Genomic DNA, 22,061 nt, shown 5'->3' with positions numbered 1-22,061 from the left:
GTGTAATATTGTCATAGACAGAGACAAATGGATCAGTGGAGCAGAATGAAGATACCAGAAGTATTTCCACAGACATATGAACAGTTGATTTTCAACAAAGGTGCAAAGGGAATTCTGTGAAGAAAGGATGGTTTTTCCAACCAGTGGTGCTGGAACAATTCGATACCAAAAAAAAAGAAAAGAACAGAAAGAAAAGAAAAAGACTTCAATCCATATACCTCACACAACATACAAAAATTAAATGAATTATAGACAAATATGAAACCTAAAACTATGAAACTTCTAGACAAAAACATAGGATAAAACATTTATGACATTGAATTTGGCACAGATTTCTTAGATACAACACCTAAAGTACTATGCATAAAAAAATTATAAATTGTACTTACCAAAATTTAAATTTCTGCTCTTTAAAAGACACTGTCAAGAGAATGAAAAGACTGGGATAAAATATTTGTAAATTATGTCCAAGAAAGGATATATATCCAGGATATTAAAAAAAAACTCTCAAAACTCAACAATAAGAAAACAACTCAATAAAAAATGGGCAAAGATTTGAACAGATGCTTCACCAAAAAAAGTTTCTGGATGGCAAACAAGCACATGAAAAGATGCTCAACTTCATTCGTCAGTAGGAACATGCAAATTAAAACCACGATGAGAAACCACAACTATTGGAATCATAAAAAAAAAAAAATCTGATTACATCCCAAGTGTTGATTAGGACGTGGAGGATCTGGAACTCTCCTACACTGCTGGTGGGAATGTAAAATTGTACAAATACCCTGGAAACAATTTTGCATTTGTTTTGAAATGGTCCAGCCATTCCATCTAGGTATTTACCCAGGATAAATGAAAGCATATCTCTATACAAAGATTTGTACATGAATGTTTATGGTAGCTTTATTTGTAATAGCCCTAAACTGGAAGTAACCCAAGCGTCCATCAACAGGTAAATGGATAAACTGTGGTATAAATAAATAATACTCAGCAATAAAAAGGAATGAAACATTTGTACATGTTGCAACATGGATAAATCTCACAAGTATTAAGCTATGTGAAAGAAGACAGACCAAAAAAAAGGAGTACATATTGTATGATTTCATTTATAAGAATTCTGGAAAAACGCAAATGAATACATAGTGACAGAATGAAATCAGTGGTTGCCGGGAGTAAGGGGTGGGAGGGAAGGGATTTCCAAGGGGCATGAGGCAAATTTCAAGGGTGATATGTTCACTATCTTGAATGTGGTGAGGGTTTCATGGGTATATGCATATGCCCACTGTACATTATTAAATCGTACATATGAAATACATACAGTTTGCTGTGTGCCAATTATAGCTTCAGTAATTTTCAGGATTCTGCTATTCTCTTTCAGGGAGTTTGGGGGTAAAGGGGAGTCGAGAAATGCGGCATACTTAGAAGGGGATATGGGATCAAGCGTGGATTTTGGTTTTTTATTAAGTTGGGATATGCTATAGCATGTTTATATTCTGTTGAGGGGAGAGGACAAACAGATGCAAAAGTAAGAGGAACTGACAGAGTCCTTGAGTGGGCAGGAAAGTCTGGGCTGGTATCCTGTGTGCGAAGGAGGCATGGGCCTTGGAGAAGAGGACAGCTCGTCCACAACGGGAGTAAAGACAAAGGCAAGGGTGAGGCTTGCTTGATGTGCCACACCGGCTCTTTGTTAGTAATGATGATAATATCAACAATTACAACAATGAGAACAGTTAGTAGGCACTGTCTTCATTAATAAAATGAGTCATACAAATTCCGCAGTAATTGATTTTCTTTGATGATGTTTTCAACCAGGACACCAATGAGCATCTTGTTGGTACAGATTTCTGGGTATCTCCAGCTGAGAAGGGATAATAACGCCTGCAACTCCAGCTCTCCTTTGAAGCAATGCTCATTTGGTCTGAATTGGAGTAATCAATTGATAGAGAGAATGGAAAGTCCTCTGCCTGTGTATTCAGTGTAAAATTTTACTGCCATTCAAGTTTTTCAGTGTTAGTAATATTTTCATAAACAAAAACCTCTGTTCTTCTGTCCCCTTGTCGGTACCATCACCGTCACTCCCAGAACCATTGCAGCAAAACTAGCAGTAGCTACCAAAGTGGTGCTAGACACGAAACGACTATCTCACTGCATCTTCGCAACAGCCCTATGGGGCAGATGTGCCATAAGCCCCTGTTAATAGTTGGGGAAAATGAGTCTTACAGAGGTTAGATTATTGCCTGAGGTCACATCTCCGAAGTATCAGAGCCAGAATTAAAATCCAAGTCCGTATGACTCCAAAATCCTTGCTCTTAACAAGAATTGTATGCTGTACTTACCTCCCCTTCTGAATGAGAAGTTTCACTGGCAAGAGTAGATTATATGGAATTTCCCTCCAATTCTTATTCATTGCAGGGACCACCTTTTGACAATAATAAATGAACTCAGACGAATGAAAATAATTCATTTTCAACATCCTGCCTCAGCAACTGTTTTCATCTTTCTCCATTTCCTTTAGATCCTTATCCATGTGTACATATTTCACATAGTTGTAGATGCAATGTTATATTCTGCTTTTATGGTTAATGTTATACCAGGCATTTTTCTTGTTGCTCTTTAGTCTTTAATGGATACATAATATTCCACTTTGTTAATGTGCCATCATTTAATTAACCAAATCCCCTTGATGAACAAAAGGTGTTCCCAGTTTTTCAGTTTTATAAACTACGCAAACTGATTTTTCCCCCATCTTTCGTAATTTTTTAAAAAAGAATAAATTCCCAAGAATGAGATTACCAAACAAGAATTTGAACATGTTTATGTCTTTGGTACTTTAAAAGAGAGTGAAATTAGGAAAGTTTGTACCTTGGATGATGGTAGATAAATTTCATAACTGGCACAAACAGATGAATAGTTTAATTATTGTTCAGGAAGACCAAAATTGAAGACAAATGGGGAGTGACTGCTCAAGGGTACAGGCTTTCTTTTTGAGGTGATGAAATGTTCTGGAATTAGATAGTAGCGATGGTTGCACGGCTTTGGGAATATACTGAAAACTGAATTGTATGTATACTTGAGAGGGGTGAATTTTTATGGTATGTGAATTTTATCTCAATAAAGCAGATATAAAAAATTAAAGACAGTTTCAGATATTCCAAGTAATTGTTTCAGCCCTTGCTAAATTACTATCCGAGTGTCCTGTATTTGTTTTTATATTTGGAAGCAGCATTTCACAGTGCTTAAGATCATCAGACTGCCAAATGGCATCACCACTTAGCAGCTGCGTGACCCCTGGTGAGTGCCGTAGGTTGCGTCCTCCGGAAGCCTATACCGAGACAGAGTTTGGGGGGCAGGATGTTTATGAAGGAGCAGGACTTAGGAAGGCAAGGCAAGAGCAGGACTGGCTGGAGGAAGGGATGGAAGTGAGATGCAGGTCTGACACAGCCTCAGCCAACCCCGACTGTCAGTATCCTGCATTGGGCTGAAATGGCCAGGCCTTTTTTACAGGGACCTTGTGCAGAAGTTTGGTGTGTGCTGCCCCAGAGGGGGAGGACTGCAGGCCAGGGGTGCTCTGCACCTGCGGCCGACTCTGAAGGAGCTGACAGCAGAAGGCTGACCACTCTGCTCCCCGCAGGTGGGCAGCATGACCGGACATCTGGGTGCAACATCTCCATGTCAATCACAAGAAATTGCTTTAACCTCTTTTGCCTCCATTTCTTCACCTGTTAAACTGAGATAATAATACTATCTACCTGTTAGGATTGTTAGAGAACTAAATGAGGTAACACATAGGGGACACTTAGAACAGTGCTTGTCATAAGTGTTCAAAAAATACTAGCTGTTATTATTTTATTATCCTATCATTATTTATAATACTATATATTATTAAATATAATTTATAAATATAAATTTATAATACTAAAATTATTAAATATAATATATAAATACTATCTATAGTATAATATTTATTACTATCGTTATTAATGAATAATATAGTCAGTTTTCTTTTTTTTTTAATTTTATTTACTTATTTATTATTTTTGGCCGTGTTGGGTCTTGGTTTCTGTGCGAGGGCTTTCTCCAGTTGCGGCGAGCGAGGGCCACTCTTCATTGCGATGCGTGGGCCTCTCTTGTTGCGGAGCACAGGCTCCAGACGCGCAGGCTCAGTAGTTGTGGCTCATGGGCCTAGCTGCTCCGCGGCATGTGGGATCTTCCCAGACCAGGGCTCGAACCCGTGTCCCCTGCATTGGCAGGCAGATTCTCAACCACTGTGCCACCAGGGAAGCCCCTAGTCAGTTTTGAAGAATTGTAATGTAGCATATATCCTGAGAAGGCTCTGAAGACCTCTTTTATTTTTTAAAATTTATTTATTTATTTATTTATTTTTGGCTGCGTTGGGTCTTCGTTGCGGTGCGCGGGCTTCTCATTGCGGTGTCTTCTCTTGTTGCTGAGCACTGGCTCTAGGCGCACGGGCTTCAGTAGTTGCAGCAGTGGGCTCAGTAGTTGTGGCTCGCGGGCTCTAGAGAGCAGGCTCGGTAATTGTGGCCCACGGGCTTAGTTGCTCCGTGCGTGTGGGATCTTCCTGGACCAGGGATCGAACCTCTGTCCCCTACACTGGCAGGCGGATTCTTAACCACTGCACCACCAGGGAAGTCCCTGAAGACCTCTTTTAAATAGACTTTATTTTTTAAAGCAGTTTTAGGGTCACAGCAAAATTGAGCAGAAAGTACAGAGAGTCTGCCCCCCAACACACGTACAGCCTCTCCTACGATTCTGAAGGCTTCTAAGGAATGACATCTTTCTGAGATGGCTTGTGTATATTTTGAGGCCAGACTGGGCAGGCCTCTCATACTACAAAGAATGAGTTGAATGATGTTCTGAAAGCTTCTCTGCCCAAGATTTCCCTGTGATCTGTCTCCTCCCGACTGATATTTCTATCCCATTCAATCATTCTTGGTTATTAACACCTCCACTGGTGAGATGGGTTTGCTGGATCCTTCCTGCTCTGGGAATTAGCTGAGAGCAGAACCTCATGTGAAGGAAATGAGTTTTGATAAACAGTTGTGGAATGGGGGAGCTCCCCAGTGCAGGGGCTCAAGGGCAGTGGGCCTGGATGTTGCACATAGCAAAGCCTGTGCATTTCGGGGGAGGGCAGCATGAACCCATGGGTTCCCTGCTTATGGTTTGTGGGGGTGTGGGGAATCGGGAGAGGAAGACAGGTGCTCGGAAAGGGAGGAAGAGGGTAAGAGGAGCCTTTGCTTAGTCACAGCTTTACCAAGGGCTGACCCTTGGGTACAGCTCTGCTAGAGGAAGAACGGAAAGACAGCTTAGATTTTTTTACTTTTTAATTTTGGAATCGATTTCAATTTTATCCACATTGTATAGGAGAAAATTTCTAAGTGTTGAAACAGCTTTGCTTTGAAAAAAAAAATCGTCATACAGGTAAATGGACTTTGTATGAATGTTAACACGTATAAATTCATGTAACCAGCAGCAGTCAGGATACAGAACAATTCTACCACCGCATAAAGTTCCCTGTGCTGTACCTTTGTACTCACACTCACCTCTGGCAGCCACTGATCTGTTCTTCAGCACTATAGTTTGAGACAGCTCTGCTTTGAATAATTTTGTCTTTTATCCTCATGGAGTTTGCGAACACTGTGGGTTTTTGGGTCAGAGAGAAATGTTACCTCTTCCATTACTAAGTATGTGATTTGGGGAGGTTAACTTAATGAGACATGGAAAGAAGAGGTAACATATTTAGAAGGTCCTGCCCGATGAGGATACGTCTGTCTTTGCCATCTTGGTATCTTTGCCTTACTCAACAGATCAGAGTGAAGTTAAGGGCTGGCAGCGTGGGGATGGGGTGGTCTGGACTAAATGAGATAATGTATGTGAAGTATTTACAACAGTGCTTGTCATGTAAGAAATGTTCAAAACATACTAGCTGTTATAATTTTATTATTACTCTAATGAAAAATATAGTCGGTTTTGTCCAGACTATGCTGAAGAGTTGTGATGTAGCATATACACCAAGAAGGCTCTGAAGATGTTTTTAAAATATAGAGTTGATTTTTTAGAGCAGTTTTAGGTTCACGGCAAAATTGATTTACAACGAACAGGTAGAAAGTTACTTGGGGAAAGAAGATAAAGGGTTTGGGAGATGAAATGAGACGGGCAAAAAGTAAAAGAGCCAGCATAAGGTGTGTTTGAAGAGAGAGATTTGTTCTGTTTTGGGGGGATGGGGTTGAGACATGGAAAAAAAAGATTGGATGTAGTTGAATGCTGTGATCAGTAGGGCTTTTTTGCTGGATGAGGAGGATATTATAGACATTTTGTTGTGTATTATAAAGGAAAATTTCTATGGCATTTTCAAAAGATGATATAAAGTTTTAAATTGCTTTTAAATTATTTTTGGATATAATTTACTTATGTCTTCTGTTTTTGAGGCAGACCTTGAAGCAGCACAACAGTTTTTTATTTATTATATTATACTTATTGTGATATATATTTTAATAAATGTGATATATATATGCAGATTTAATAAATACTATGTGCCAGGCACTGTTGAAGTGGCCTTATCAACCTTATCTCATTTAATCCTGAAAACAACCCTAAGAGACAGGTATTGTTATCAGTATTCCCTTTTATGGAAGAGGAAACCAAGATTTACAGGGGTTGAGTAACCCATTCAGAGCTATTAAATGGATTTGAACACAGGCTTTCTAATGGCAGAAATCAATCGTTTAGCCATTATGCTATATTGCTGCCACTCAGCTTCAGATTTCTCATCTGTAAGATAGAGGATAATTCCTAACCCATAAAATCATTCTGAGGGTTAAATGAGATCATTATAACCTCCCTGAACGGTTTATTCTCATTCTTCTTTGATTCCAACTGTCCATTACTGTGCCTTGCACATAGAAGAGATTTCAATAAAAGCACTACCATTTTATGACTAAACATATTCCATACCGACTCTAGGTTTTACGCAAGAAATTATTGAGTTAATAATTACTGTGTTACCACTGGGGATACAAAGATAAATAAGACAGTCCTTGCCCTGAGAGCTCAAAGTCCTGTGGGTTAAAAACACACAAAGAGATCATTCCCAGATATTGTGGGCAAGTGCAGGTGTATGGTCTGCCTGAAAGCTGTTTTAAAGGATAATTTGGAGTTCAGAGGGTAGGTGAGTAGAAAAAGGTGGGCTTAGGAACGCAAGACACCGATGGGAGAGTGGAAAACCAGTGGTATTTGGTGTTTGTTGCTGAAGCGTAAAATGCTGAGCAAGAGGTGGCAAGAAATGAGGTTGGAGAGGTAAGCCCCGTGTGTGCCATGTGGAAAAACTTGAACTCCATCTCGTCAGCCACTGTTTCCAAAACAGCTTTTTTCCCACTCTCTTTAAATTTTTGCCATATCCGTGTTGTCTCTATAATATTATTTAATATTAAAATCACTTCATATTTACTTAATCTTGGCCTAAGCAATAATATCCCCGAAATCACAGTTTTGTTATACCAGTTTTATTTTTCTAATACACTTTACAATAAATGCATTACAATTAAAAATTTAGAAAATATTTATCCATGGATCACTTAAAATCATCTCAGATACCCCTGAGGGAATGTGTATCATGCTTGTTCATTAAGCCACAATACTTCTTTTAAGAAGGTCCAAAGGAAGAAACATTTGTTTATTTTCCTAAGCAAATACAAAGCACTGTATTTGCTTAGAAAGTTTGCTCATCTGTATGATTTTGTGAGCCTATTGTTTTTTATTTTAACAGTTTTGTCTTTTTCTCTTTTATTCAATTTTGTTTTATAATCATGCTTCCCAAGTAAAATCTACAAAACAAAGTTTTTTCAGAGAAATCTAGTTTCTACCCTTCACCTCTAACTGGTTCCCTCAATCTAGGGAATTATTTTTTCAAATTTATTTGTGGTTTATCCTTCTATTTAAAAACATATATAAATATAGCTCCACCTTGCTTTATTCACACTGTATTCTGGAAACCACTCCATAGCAATACAGAGAGATGTTTTTCATTTAGTGTGGTTTTGAGGAGAAAAGTGTGGAATGCAGAAATTCATACAAAGTAACTTTTCTGATCACATGAAATTAAACTATATATCAATAACAGAAATATATCTGGAAAAAACCTTCAAATATTGAATATTAATCATTACTCTTCTAAATGACCCATGGTTAAAGAAGAAATTACAAAGAAAGTTAGAAAATATAATTTTAATAAAATTGATGACATACATATCAAATTTCTAAGATAAAGCTAAAGCAGGGCTTACAGGGAAATTTATAGCATTAAACGCTTATATTAGAAAGGAAGAAAGTTCTCAAATTATTAACCTAAGCTTTCACCTTATAAAAACAAGAACAAATTAAACCCAAAGCAAGTGGAAGGAAAGAAACAATGAAAATAAAGGCAGAAATTAATGTACTAGAAAACGGGGAAAATAGATAAGACAAAAAGCTGTTTCTTTGAAAAGATCAATAAAATTGATAAACCTCTAGCCAGACTGACAAAAAAGAACAACAAAGACACAAATGAGCAATATTATGAATGAAAGAGGGCCATCACTACAGATTCTACAGATATTAAGATGATAATAAGGAAATATTATGGTCAACTTTATGCCAATAAGTTTGATAGCTTAGATATAGACATTTCTTGAAAAACACAAACTATTAAAGCCCACTCGGGCTTCCCTGGTGGCACGGTGGTTAAGAATCTGCCGTCAATGTAGGAGACACGGGTTCGAGCCGTGGTCTGGGAAGATCCCACATGCCGCGGAGCAACTAAGCCCGTGTGCCATAACTACTGAGCCTGCACTCTAGAGCCCGTGAGCCACAACTACTGAGCCCACGTGCCACAACTACTGAAGCCTGCGCGCCTAGAGCCCATGTTCCACAACAAGAGAAGCCACTGCAATGAGAAGCCTGCGCACTGCCACGGAGGAGCCCCTGCTCGCCGTAACTAGAGAAAGTCTGCGCGCAGCAATGAAGACCCAATGCAGCCAAAAATAAATAAACAAAATAAATAAATTTATTTAAAAAGTCTCAAAAAAAAAAGCTCAAGAAGAAACAGATAACCTGAACAGCCTTCTATTAAAGAAGTTGAATTAAAGAAATCAGATTTGTAATTAAAAACCTTTCCACAGGGCTTCCCTGGCTGCGCAGTGGTTAAGAATCTGCCTGCCAGTGCAGGGGACACAGGTTCGAGCCCTGGTCCGGGAAGATCCCACATGCCGCAGAGCAACTAAGCCCGTGCTCCACAACTACTGAACCTGCGCTCTAGAGCCCGTGAGCCACAACTACCGAGCCCATGTGCTGCAACTACTGAAGCCCGCGTGCGTAGAGCCCGTGCTCCACAACAAGAGAAGCCACCGCGATGAGAAGCCCGCGCACCACAAGGAAGAGTAGCCCCTGCTCGTCGCAACTAGAGAAAGCCCGCACGCAGCAACAAAAACCCAACACAGCCAAAAATAAAAATAAATTAAAAAAAAAAAACAAAAAACCTTTCCACAAAGAAATTCCACACCAGATGACTTCAATGGTGAATTTTACCAACCGTTTAAGAAATATCAATATATAGTATCAATTCTACACACAAACAGTTTTTGTGGCCTTGGCTTAGGCAAAGATTTCTTAGATAATTTAAAAGACTGGCAATACTAAGTGCTGGTAAGGATGCAGAGCAATTGGAACTTATTCACTGCCAGTGGGTGTACAACATTATACAGCCACTTTGGAAAACAGTTCAAGAGATTCTTATAAAGCCAAGTGTACACATACATTTTCTATATGACCCATAACCCCATTCCTATGTATTTATGGAATCAAGAGAAAGGAAGACATGTGTTCATTCAGAGACCCATCTGTGAATGTTTCTAGAGGCTTTATTCATAGTAGCCTCAAAATGGAAGCAACTCAAATGTCTTTCATCTGGTGAATGGATAAACCAATGTATCTCTACACATCCATGCAAAGGAATACAACTCAGCCATAAAAAGGACTGAACTATTGATACCCACAACAACATGGATGAAATCAAAAGGCTTATGTTAAGTGAAAGTAGCCAGATACAAAGGTTACATATCAATTTACATTGTATTCTTTAAAAGGCAGAATTACAGAGAGAAAAATCAGCAATTGCCAACGTCAAGAACCAGGAAAGGGGATTGACTGTCAAAGGTCAAGAACTTTTTGGGGTGATGGAAATGTTCTATATCTTGATTATGGTGGTGGTTATGCACCCATATACATTTGTCAAAACTTATCAAACTGTTCTTAAGGGAGTGAATTTTATTTTTATATCTTATACCTTTATAAGCTTGACTTTCAAAAATATAATAAAGGTAAAAAAGAAATGAGAAAAAAAGATTGAAGGCAGAGAAACCAATAAGGAGACAGAAGAAGGGATGAGGCTTAAACTAGGGCATTGATTGCTAAATTAGAGGCACAGCGTTTAAGCACCCTGGTCTTTGGAATCAGACAGACTTGGGTTTGCCATATACAGTTGTGTGATCTTAGGCAAGTTACTTAACCTCTGTAGTCCTGTTTGTTCACATGTAAAATGGGGGTAATAATAATAGTACCCATCTATCAATGCTTAGTACAGTGTCTACAAAAGAGATCATTATTGTGTTGTTTAAAGTAGTGTTTAAAAGGTAAAAGTGATGTGGTGTGGCGATTGATCAGATCTTGGAGGTAAGGGTGTTCACAGGTATGGATTTGGGTGATTGACTGCCACCAGCTGACATACAGTATTGGAGGGAAGACAATGAGTTCAGATTTAAACACTATGACATTAAAGAGCCGCTTAGACAGACACCTTGGTGACCCTTCCACTGAGAGTTGCATACAGATGTCCAGAGCTCAAAGTAAAAGGCTATAGCCCGTACTGATCTAACTTTTAAAGCAAAGAAATACGAAAAAAATCACAATGTGGAAAATGAGTTGTATTTTTAATTCAGACTCATGTTGAATATATATATATCTGGGGTTGCCACTGATAGTCCAGTGGTTAATTTTTTTGGGCTGATATCCAAGCCAACTATTGTTATGATAATTGTCTATGTCATAGTGCTGAAACATGGTAGGCACTCAACAAATATTTGCTAAGTGAATCAGTTGAACATTTCCTCTTTGCCAAGTTTTGGAGGCTTCTGGATTCCCTGGACTGAATATAGGTGGCCTTAGGAGGCAAACTCAGAAATGGCTGCGCAACTGAAGATGCATTTAAATTCACAGTGTCTGATGGAAGGATGGGAGGAGTTGGCTACTTGCTACCTGGTTTCAGTGACTTTACACCAAACTGATGGCTTTTTTTTTTTTTTTTGCCCTTTCTTCCAAAAACATTTCTCTTAAATCCAGCTGCAAACCTCCTTTATGCATTTGTTGCATTTTTTAATCGCGTTGGCAGCTGGAGCCATGGAGGAAAGATCTGAACCTTCTTTGAAAAAAAAATTTTTTTTTTTTTTTTAACTTCTGTGGCTTTGGCAACGGGGCCTGAAGGTGTCACAGGGAGAATAACTTTGAGCATTACTACTTTATGGCAGAAAATCATTTTAGCTCTATTGTTACCAGCTCAATCCTGTTTGGGTACCCAAAGTATTATGTTCCTAATCATGCAGGAGCCTGTGAATTCAATTAAAATCTGGTGTGACTTCCTGAAAATCACCATTTAGGATGACTGAATTCCTTTAACTTGATTGGGCAAGAGGGCACATGTCCTAAAACGTGCTGGAGTCTCTTCCTAGCACCTATTTCTTACCACCCAGAGTCCAAGAAAATAGTCCTCACCTTATGGTCATTATTTTTTACTGCAGACCCTCGACTTCCCCTGTGTGTTTTCTCAGCATCCTGTGCAAGGAGCAGGTTGGGTTTGAATGTCACGGTTATTGAGCAAATTTGAAAATAAGTGGGTTTGTAGGAGTCAGAGTGAGAAGGGGAGCTGGTCTCGTAAGAGGAGTGAGAAGTTAACGGGCTGTGGGAGGGATGAGTCATAGCTGCTCTGAGCTTCAGAAACAGCTCAGTGCGGCCAGCTGTGGGCACTCAGCCTTTTAGCAAGTGACTCTCTCCGTCCTCCCCCAGATGGGCTGGGACACAAATGAGTCGGGAGGTCCTGAAGAGGAAACTCCACATTTGAAAACTGTACCTTAGCCTCTCGGTTCCGCTCAGGGACGGTCTTTGAAAACTGGTCATAAGTCCGAGCTCACAGGAGTGACCTGAAGGAGGCGCTGCCAGGGTGACAGAGGCTGGAATACACAGAATCTCTCTTTTTTTTTTTTTTTTTTTTGCATGGGGTTAAGCGGAAGGATCTGCTGCTATTGCATATCCAAACCTAGGCCATCCCTAATGCTTCATCGTTTTTCTCAGTTCCGACAAAAAAAAAGTTCGCGTGTACATTTACGCACCGCACCCTAAAATGTGTTGGGAGGAAAAAGTTTGTAATAAAAAGAGGCACAGCAGTGTGGTTAGGTTTCATTTGCACTGCCCTCAAACTAGTGATCTCATTGGAAAGAAGCTCAGAGACGTCAGAGGTGTAGAGAGAAGGAAAGGCAAGTTGCTCCAGGTTGGATCAACAATTCAGCATAACCATTCATCAGGAGTTGTCCCGGGAGACTCCTGGATCCTGCAGCTTTGCTGCCGGAAGCTGTGGCCCGTGACTTTGGTGAGGCTGTGAGGTTAGGTACAATGCAGGGCCGTAAATGAAGGAATGTTCCCTTTCTCCTCTCCATTGCCCTCCTTCTTTCCTGTATCCTCTTAGTGTATCTTACAAGGATCCCAAATTGTAATTCCCTTCGTGGTTGAAGGACTCTACTGTAAAGGGCCCTTCAGTTCTTGGGCAAACACAGTTAAGATGAAGACCCTCTACTGAGGCCCCTGAGTCACAGCTCTGAGTTAAGACATTTGCTCTTGGGATCCTGCTGTCCAACTCTGCAGGCTTCAGTACTACTGTGTCCCTATAAGGGAACACAGATGAATACTATCCAGCATTCACATGAGAAACCCCAGCATGGTTGGCTTTCTCAGACTCACAGCTTGTTTCCTGTGTGGACATTACAATATGACAAATCCCAGAGTCTCTTCTGAGTAAGGTCCTCAGGTTTGGGACAAGGAGACAGAAGGGGTCAGCTTCAGCATCTCTGTGCACCAAACCCTATTGTGTAACCTTGTATTCTAGGCCCTAAATGTCCCCTCAGTCAAGGACATCTTGTTTCTGTGGAGGAGAAAAATTAAATGAATACATATGACAATCCAGTGGCAAAAACAAAACCTTGACATTTTGTTTCTATTCTATTTTTATGATGGAAAGAAAAGCAAGACAGAGGGGTTGAATAGATAACAGAAGGCAATGATAATCACACCCATTATTTCTTTTCCTAATTCTAGAATCTATAATCATTACCCAAAATTCCTCCAGAACACAACTAAATACCATTAGGTTTGCACTTATTGTTACAGATACGTGGTGCAAGTATTTGGAATATGACCAACTCTAGTGTGGTCAATCCTGAACAATCTAAAAAGAAAAAAAAAGTAATAGCAATAAGCCAGCGGCTAATGTCTGCTCCTGAAATGCCCAGATAGAAAAGGACATGGGATATAAGTGAAATCTGCCAGGATCTCTCTGATCCCGTTAAGTGCCAAGCCAGGTTTGGGTCCACTGATCTGGCTTGCCAGGCGGATATGCACCTTCTCCCTTCACCCATCTGTGGGTGCCCCTCCTGGAGCGGTGCTACAACCTCACAAGCATGTATTTTTAGAATTTTAAGGAAAAAACTCGAACTCAGACTGATGGAGTTTCGCAATGTTAAAATGTTATTAAAATTATGGTGTTCACTAATTAATTCATTCAACTAACATGTATTGTCTATCCACTATATACGCTGCTTGTTAGTTAGGCACTCACTTCTTGACCGTTAGATAACAGCACTGAAAAATCCACAGACTTTTCTCTCTCATTTTGCCTGGAGGGAATGAGGACTTTGCACCCCTGCTGCACGCAGGTGTTTCCTTATTCAGAAAGAGGGCCGAAGGCTGCTCCAAACAGAGAACTCTGTCATCTCAAGAACAGTTCTTTTCAGAGCAACTCTGCTGACTTGCTGTCCCTTTCTTCTCACATTCAAAACTGACTCTGTAGGTCTGGAGCTTAATTGGAGAAATACTTTAAATTCCACTGATAGGTGGCCCTTCACTGATTCTTGGAAGTGGAAAATATTTTGCTTTGGTCTGAAGCAGCTCCAGGGACAATGCGCAACATTCAGCCTCTTGCACCGAGTGGTCAACCAGCTGCAGGTTATTACAGGAGCTGCAGAACATTCAGTATTTATTAATTAATTTATTTATTTTTGGCTGTGTTGGGTCTTCGTTTCTGTGCGAGGGCTTTCTCTAGTTGTGGCAAGCGGGGCCACTCTTCATCGCGGTGCGCGGGCCTCTCACTATCGCGGCCTCTCTTGTTGCGGAGCACGGGCTCCAGACGCGCAGGCTCAGTAGTTGTGGCTCACGGGCCTAGTTGCTCCGCGGCATGTGGGATCTTCCCAGACCAGGGCTCGAACCCGTGTCCCCTGCATTGGCAGGCAGATTCTCAACCACTGCGCCACCAGGGAAGCCCAACATTCAGTATTTAAAATGAAATCTCTACACCTGACAGCAGCTGCAAAATCATCTATGCAGAAGGGAGAAATGGTTCCCATGAACAAGGGCCTTTGAAATGTTACACACCAGGACAAAGCCCTCCTGCTGTAGGGCAGGGTAAATTTGCCTGCATCCCACAATCATGCCATGTGCAATCTCTAATTAAATTTACTTATTTGGGTCTCCAAATTTTTTGTGTGTGCAGGCACAAGGGTTGGCTTGCCATCCACCTACTCTTGCTTTTGAAAAAGCCAGTCATGTGATGAACCATAAGTATTAATGAAGATACTCATTAAATAAAGTAATATATATTTAGAATATTCATCGCTTCTGAACTTTCCTACATTAGCATCAAAATGCTTAGAAGGATAAAAAGGCATGAGAATTCCAGATAGGGCTTTAATTCTAAAGCATAGAAAAACCAAATTAACTATATCCCCAAGGCACTCGAGGGCATATTTCTCTTGCCCAGCAAAAACATAATCTTGGTCCCTAAGAATCATACCTGACATTTCTCTTGATTTAATTGATGCAAAAAAGGAGCAAAGCCACATTTAAATGAATGAACATGAATGCCTAATTATTTTTATTGCAAATTATCTGCATGTTTTCCTTACCTTTGTGTGGCTTGCTGAGCCTTTCACAGTGTTCTTACCTGCATTATCTTATTTGAATTTCTCAGCAATCTTGTGAAGAAAACAGGTGACAAAAGTGACTGTCATCATTTGCAGGTGAGGAAACTGAGGCTCCAAGGTCTCAGGGCTGAGAACTGGCAGTGGCACTCTGCACCAAAAATAAGGATTTCATCTTTGCTGCCTTCCAGAAGGAACCGAGGCCGTTTGTCAGTACAGCCGATACTTGCGTGTGTGCCCTGGTATAAGTATGGAGACAAAAGGTAGCTGGAAGATTAAAAAAGAAAAAAAAAAGAAATGGCAAATGGACTAAAAAGGGGTGAGAATAACTAGAGAAGTTATGGAAAAGTGTGGTTCAGTGCAGCAGAATCAGCCCCACGTGCCATAGGGTGAAAATATGAAATGAGCAGCTATAATATGTGCTACACTTCATGATTTCTCAAAAGATGGTCCATGAGAATTCTTTGGTTGACACCCTAGCTAGTTGCTAGGCATTGCTTGTAGCAGATATTGTAGTTAGTACATGGAGTAACAATAAGACACAACTTTGAGATAAAGTTAACCTCTGGGACTCAATGAGGAAGTATCAAAAGATAATGAATGTAGTCAGTAAATTATTGACTAAGGAGATAGAGATGCCCTAAGCTAATCAATACTTTACATCAGGACATCTGTATTAACTTATCTGAGGCTGAACATAATAGGTATTATTAACCTGGAGGAATACGAATCAATTGTGTTTGCTTTATCTAGGAAAGAATGACTGTTAATAGAAGGCGGATGGCTGAACACCACCCTCTCAAGCAGGAATTCGGCAGTAGGGGTGGGGGGAAGGTGAGGGGGTGGGAGAAGGAGGTAACTGGCAGTCACTGAAATCCCCTATTATGGCACAGGATGCTTCATCAGGTGTCCCGGGGCCTGGGAATCCCTGTGCTCTGATTTCATGCTCATCAAGCAGCCTCCAAGGGACCTGGAAAATGAGAAGGGGCTGCTGAGGTTGGAGTAAACAGTCTGGAAAGACCTATTCCCCCTTATACAGTAGTAAACTAGCATTCTGGTTTAGCTTTCAGGTCTTTGGGGATAGTTGGTGTGAGTCTGTCCTCCCATGATGCAACCAGTTCTGGGGTTTCTGCATCAGCAAAGCAGAACCCGGATCTTTAAGTGGGGTGAGCATACCAAGGCTCTTTGCCCGTTTCGACCGTCCCGTCTGGTGGAGGCCGGTATCCTTGGATCACAGCTCTGCTGGTCTCCCATAGTGACAGTGCATGTGGTGCTTTTTTCTTTTATTTAAATGAATAATTTACTTGAGGCATGTAGGGCAGTAGTCTGGTTCAAGGGCAGTTGCAGCCGCATACTGGGACTGGAGAAAATAGGGGTTCTTGTCTTGGTGCTACCACTAGGCACATCTTTGATATTTCTAACTATTTAACCTCAGTCTAGGTTTCCTCATCTATACGTTGAAGGGATTTCACTATATGATCTTTGTAATTTGCCCAAGGTCACTAAGCTGATCAGTGACAACTGAACATTTACCCCGTTACCCTTCTCCAACTTTACTTCTCTCTGTGTAAATTTGGGAGCAGAGTGTGGGTTAGTGAGGGCAGGGAGAGTCCCAAGGGAATAGTGAGATAGTCTGAAGAGGATTTTACTTCTCCTTAACTGGTTGGAATCAGCGTAGATTATGCACAGAATTTTGTTACCTATATGAAGGCCTCATAAATCAAGAACCATTTCAACCACAACACAGTCTCCCAACCTTCTTCATCCCACTGGACACATATAGAGAGTGATAATGATAGAAAATTGTATTTGTGTATTGCATGCTGGGATAAATGTGTGGAGCTGCACGTGGCCACCCCAAGGGATGAGGGACTCAACGTTTTGGCCCCGCCTGTAACCCATTTGCCCAAATACACTGTCTGGAATGCTGTGTCACAGGCCCTCTCAAACAGGGTGCTACCAGGAGTAAAACTAGATTAAGTTGTCTTCTCTTCTTGGCATCTGTCTCTGATTGGTAGAGTAATTTCTCCTCACCCAAAACTGGAGATGCAGGTCACAACCTCCCTTTGTCCTCCACATACAGTGATGGTTTATTGTACAAGGGCTGCAGGTAGGAGAGAATATGCTTCTTTGGTTTGGTGTCTCTCTGTAAAGGGAGGACTGTTGGCTTCTACACTGTTGCTTATTTTGTTCTTGCTTATTTCTACACTTATCATGACTATTGTCTTCTTTCAGCATGCTTTATTTAATGGTATAGTACGCTTTGTTCCGTAATGATTAACATCCTAACAGATGGTCAGGAAGCCAACTTCCAGCATTCAATACATTCTCTCAGTCTTTCTGTATGTACCATAAAAAGCAGAGTCATCCTTATAACGTCTTTTCTAATAATATACTCAAATTTCAGGTCCCATCTCCAAATGTCATAATTTTGCATTGTTAATAGATAGTAACTCACTTGAATGCTCCTGTTCTAACAGCAGAGATGTAAGATCAGTATGCATCAGTCTAGTTAGTAAATTTTTTTCTTGCTGTTTACTTTTTACTTTATTTTATTTTATTTTTTGGCCGCAAGGCATGTGGGATTTTAGTTCCCCTACTAGGGATTGAACCCGTGCCCCCTGCACTGGAAGCGTGGAGTCTTAACCAGTGGACCGCCAGGGAAGTCCCTTGTTTACTTTTTAAATGAAGTATAGATTACATACAGTAAAGTGCTAGTACATTTTTTACACAGTCCCTTGGCTCGTGCCCACTCGAGTTTGCATGCCTTCAGCAGGTATTTTTGACATACCTCTCAAGCGTTAGGGACTGTACTTGATCTTCTTTCTCCTCATTTTTTGTTTCTCACCTAATGATCTTTATCTCTTCCCTTGGTATTTCTCTGACCCTGTATCTATTTTTTTCATTTTTTTGCCCATTTTCTTTTAACTTCCTCTTTTATCTTTTCCTCCTTTTCTCTCTTCCATCATCATTTATTCTGTATTTCTCTAAAACATTTCTTTAGATTTCCATAATGTGATACTTTGATTATAATAATTACACTCATTACTCTTCCCCACATTCACAAGGGGTTGCTGAGCTTCTGATCTATCGAGGCTTATCGTTCCCACCTCATGACAGGTGGGGAACTTCCTACTTTGCTGGTTCCACATCTGATGGGTGAGGTTACTGGGGGTGGATCTTGGAGGTGTTCCTAGTGTCAGCGTCTGGGGTATGGGGATCCCTAGTCAATGAGGGATTGACTAGTCAGTGGTTTTCCTAAAGACCAAGATGAGAAGGGCAAACCACACTATGAGAACAACAGGGTGGGGAAACTTTAGCGGCTGAGATGCAGGTGGGAGGTAGGACGGTAGATCTGGAGAAAGTCTGAGAGCTCATGAGCAAGACACCAAAACAGCTGTTTTTATGATCCCTGTTCTAGTTCCCTATTGCTGTGTAACAAACCACCCCAACTTCAGTGGCATCAAACAACAAAAATCAGTCAGTGCTATTACCTCTCAAACTTGTGGGGTTGATTTGGTTTTGGCAGGCAGTTCTCAGTTGGGGTCTCTTATGTGGATGCAGTCAGGTAGGGGCTGGGGCTGGAATCTGGGGTTAACGCTGGCTGTCAGCTAGGACTTCAGCTGCAGCCGTCAGTCAGAACTACATGTGACTTCTTCGTGTATCTGGGCTTCTGGACGGCATGGCAGCTGGGCTCTAAAAGCAAGTATCCAAAGAGAAATCCAGGAGGAAACTGCATTGCGTTTTATGATCTACTCTTAGAAGTCACATAGTATCCCTTCTGCTATACTCCGTTGGTTGAGGTAGTCACAAAGGTCCACCCAGGTTCAAGGGGAAGAGACGCAGACTCCACCTCTCGACGGGAGATGACAAGATCACATTGTCAAAGGAGCATGTGGGAAGGGAGATACTGTGGTGGCCGTCTTCGGGTGATCCAGTCTGCCGCAGGCTGCCCTCTGCCATAGTGACTCACACCCCTTCCCCTCCCCAAGACCCTCAAAGACTGTGACTCTCTCTGTCCTTTCCTTTGATCAGAAAGAGAGAGCTTCTCTTGCACTTTTTCCTGTGTGTGCCGCTTAAGCAGTTCTGAGTTCCAGGTTGTCCTGCATCTATGCCAAGAAATGTGGAAGGAAGAAAACCCAGGACACTCACCATCTTACTGGACCTTCTTGGAGTTTTGATTTCCCTCCCCAATCTACCTGCTATTATTTCCTTTCAGTCTTCATTAGTTGCTTTATGTGTTCTGTCTAGGGTTTATAGATGGAATCAGTGGGAGAGAGACCGTGGAGTCTGCTTACTCCATCTTGACTGGAACCAGATCCAGAAGCCATTTCTTAATTTTAGATTTGCTTGTCATCTGAGAATGAGAAACAATTTTATTTTCAAACTCAGCAAGACCTGTCACCTTTATATTTAAGTGTTTGTTCTTTAGCTTATCTTTATACCCTCTCATTTTAATGTAGGAGTTGGAAGAGGCCAGGTGGCACTGTCAACACTGTGCCTGGACAATTCTGTGGCTAGATCACATGGTTCATCGGTACAGTTTCTATTTTCCAAGTTACCATGGATGTCAATGTTGCTAAACTTCCCACCACTGTATAAAAATGTCTCCTTCCTTCCAGATTCCAAGAATATTTTCCTCATGTTTATTTGAGCCTCCACCGACAGACGTTCAAGGCCGGTCCCAAAGCCAGTGCACGTGTTTTAGGTTTTTATTACAGCGTCACTCACCCTGGTTCCAAATTCTGTATCAGTTAAAGGTTGATCAGAGTTGCAAAACCACTTTAAGCAAAGTAAGGAATATATTGTGGGGATTAGAACACACATGATTATGGGAGCTGGTGATGCAGTCTGTGTAATCTGTCCATGCTGAGTCAAGACCTGGGCCTGAGTCAGCGGGATGGAAAAGCTTCATGGGGTAGGTTGGGGGGAGGGGGGGAAGGATGCTAAGTGGAGAAGTGAAGATGGCAGGGGCAAACTGGAACCTGTGTGGATGGATGAATGGGAACCCGTGTCCCACCTCGGTCTCTCATGCCTCCAATCCTCCAACTTCGGTGATGAAGGTGACCTGCAGAAGAGCTGGTGCACTTCGCTGTGGAGTTACACGCAAACCTAACCAGGATTTGGAGAAGCTGAATAAGCAGCTGGAGGGCCTGGAGGCCGAGCTGCTGCCCTCCATCGCCAGGTGAGCCAGTGGAGGCACCGCTGTGCTGGGAGCTGCCACGGTACCTGACCCCACATGGACCTTCTGACTTCCTGCAAACACTGCTCCTGTTTCACTTCTGCCTTCCAAATGTTGCTCAGGTTTTCTGGGATCCATAGTTCCAGCTTAGCTACACTGACATCTTACAAAACCACCACAGTCTCCAAGCTGCTGGCCAGGGGTTAGGGGTATAGCCCGAGAATGCACAGGAAGTGTTTGTCTCTCTGTAATGGCAGAGATTGGCCATTTGAGGATGTGTGTGAATCAAGTGCAAAGAACACACGTAAAGGTAGGAAAGTTAGTATTTATAAACCAGTGATACTACAAAACTAGCAAATAAAAATGAATAAACGTCCAGAATAAATTTTAATAAAACTATTAAAGTGATGATTAATGCTGTTCCAGCATATACCAAACTGATCATTAAGATGCTGATAGGTTTTCTGCATTAGTCTGCTAGGGCAGCCACAACAAAGTACCACAGACCGGGTGGCTTAAACAACAGAAATGTATATTCTCACAGTTCTGAGTCTGAGATCAAGGTGTTGGCAGCGTTGGTTTCTTCCGAGGCCTCTCTCCTTGGCTTGCAGACGGCGCCTTCTTGCTTTGTGTTCAGATGGTCATCTCTCTGTGGGTGCACCTGTTGGTGTCTCTGTGTCCTAATCTCCTCTTATAAAGACACCAGTCATTGGATTAGGGCCCACTCTGATGACTCTACTTTAAGTTAATTACTTCTTTAAAGGTCCCATCTCCAAATACAGTCACGTTCTGAGGTACTGAGGTTTAGGACTTCAACATATGAATTTGGAGGGGGGGGACACAATTCAGCCCATAACATTTTCTGTAGTACAATAAAGTTTGAGCAATACTACATGCTCTATTTTTTTCTTGGAAATCCACAAAGTCTATTTGTATATGAAAGATTATACTAAGTCTTGAAAAATATCCAGTATTCATCTTTAACACACCCCACCATTTTATACATTCTTTGTCGATAATCCTAAACCATCTTTTGTCTCTTATACATTGGCCAGTAATGTTGAACAATTGCACGGTGATCCTACCTGCCAGCTGGTGGTGGCAGTCAGGCAGGGAAATGCACGTGAGGCGGAGGAAAGCAAGTACAAACTAGAACTCAGGTCCAACTCTCATCAGAACCTGTGCTGCTCTCTCGGCCCCTCCAAGCCTCAAACTTTGAAGATGCTTGGTGAGTTTCTGTAGATCTACGCTGAGAGATCGCTTTGTAAGGGGGCAAAAGGGTTGGCCTTTGCCACATGGAATTGCCTCTTCCACCTGTACCCAGGGCATCTTCCAGACTGCTAGGGGCCTGGAGTCTCCTTGCTCACCTATAGCTGCTGGCCTTTCACCTGGCCCAGCCTCTGCTCACTTCTTTGTTTTCTTGTTCTTTGCAGGTGAGGAAAGGAGCAGAGCTGTGGACACCACTGGGGTGTGACAGGCAGCTGGGCAAGGACCCATCCAGGAAGGTGAGGCCAGGTCTGAGTGGGTGGGGATGGGTGACAAAGGTTACTGACTTGCACGGGCAGCTAGTTCTGCAGTGGCAGTGGAAGAAA

The sequence above is a fragment of the Eubalaena glacialis genome, chromosome 20 (genome assembly GCF_028564815.1).
Source record: "Eubalaena glacialis isolate mEubGla1 chromosome 20, mEubGla1.1.hap2.+ XY, whole genome shotgun sequence".
Classification (NCBI taxonomy): Eukaryota; Metazoa; Chordata; class Mammalia; order Artiodactyla; family Balaenidae; genus Eubalaena; species Eubalaena glacialis.
The sequence above is the reverse complement of the archived record's forward strand: the minus strand, read 5'-3'. Positions refer to the sequence as shown.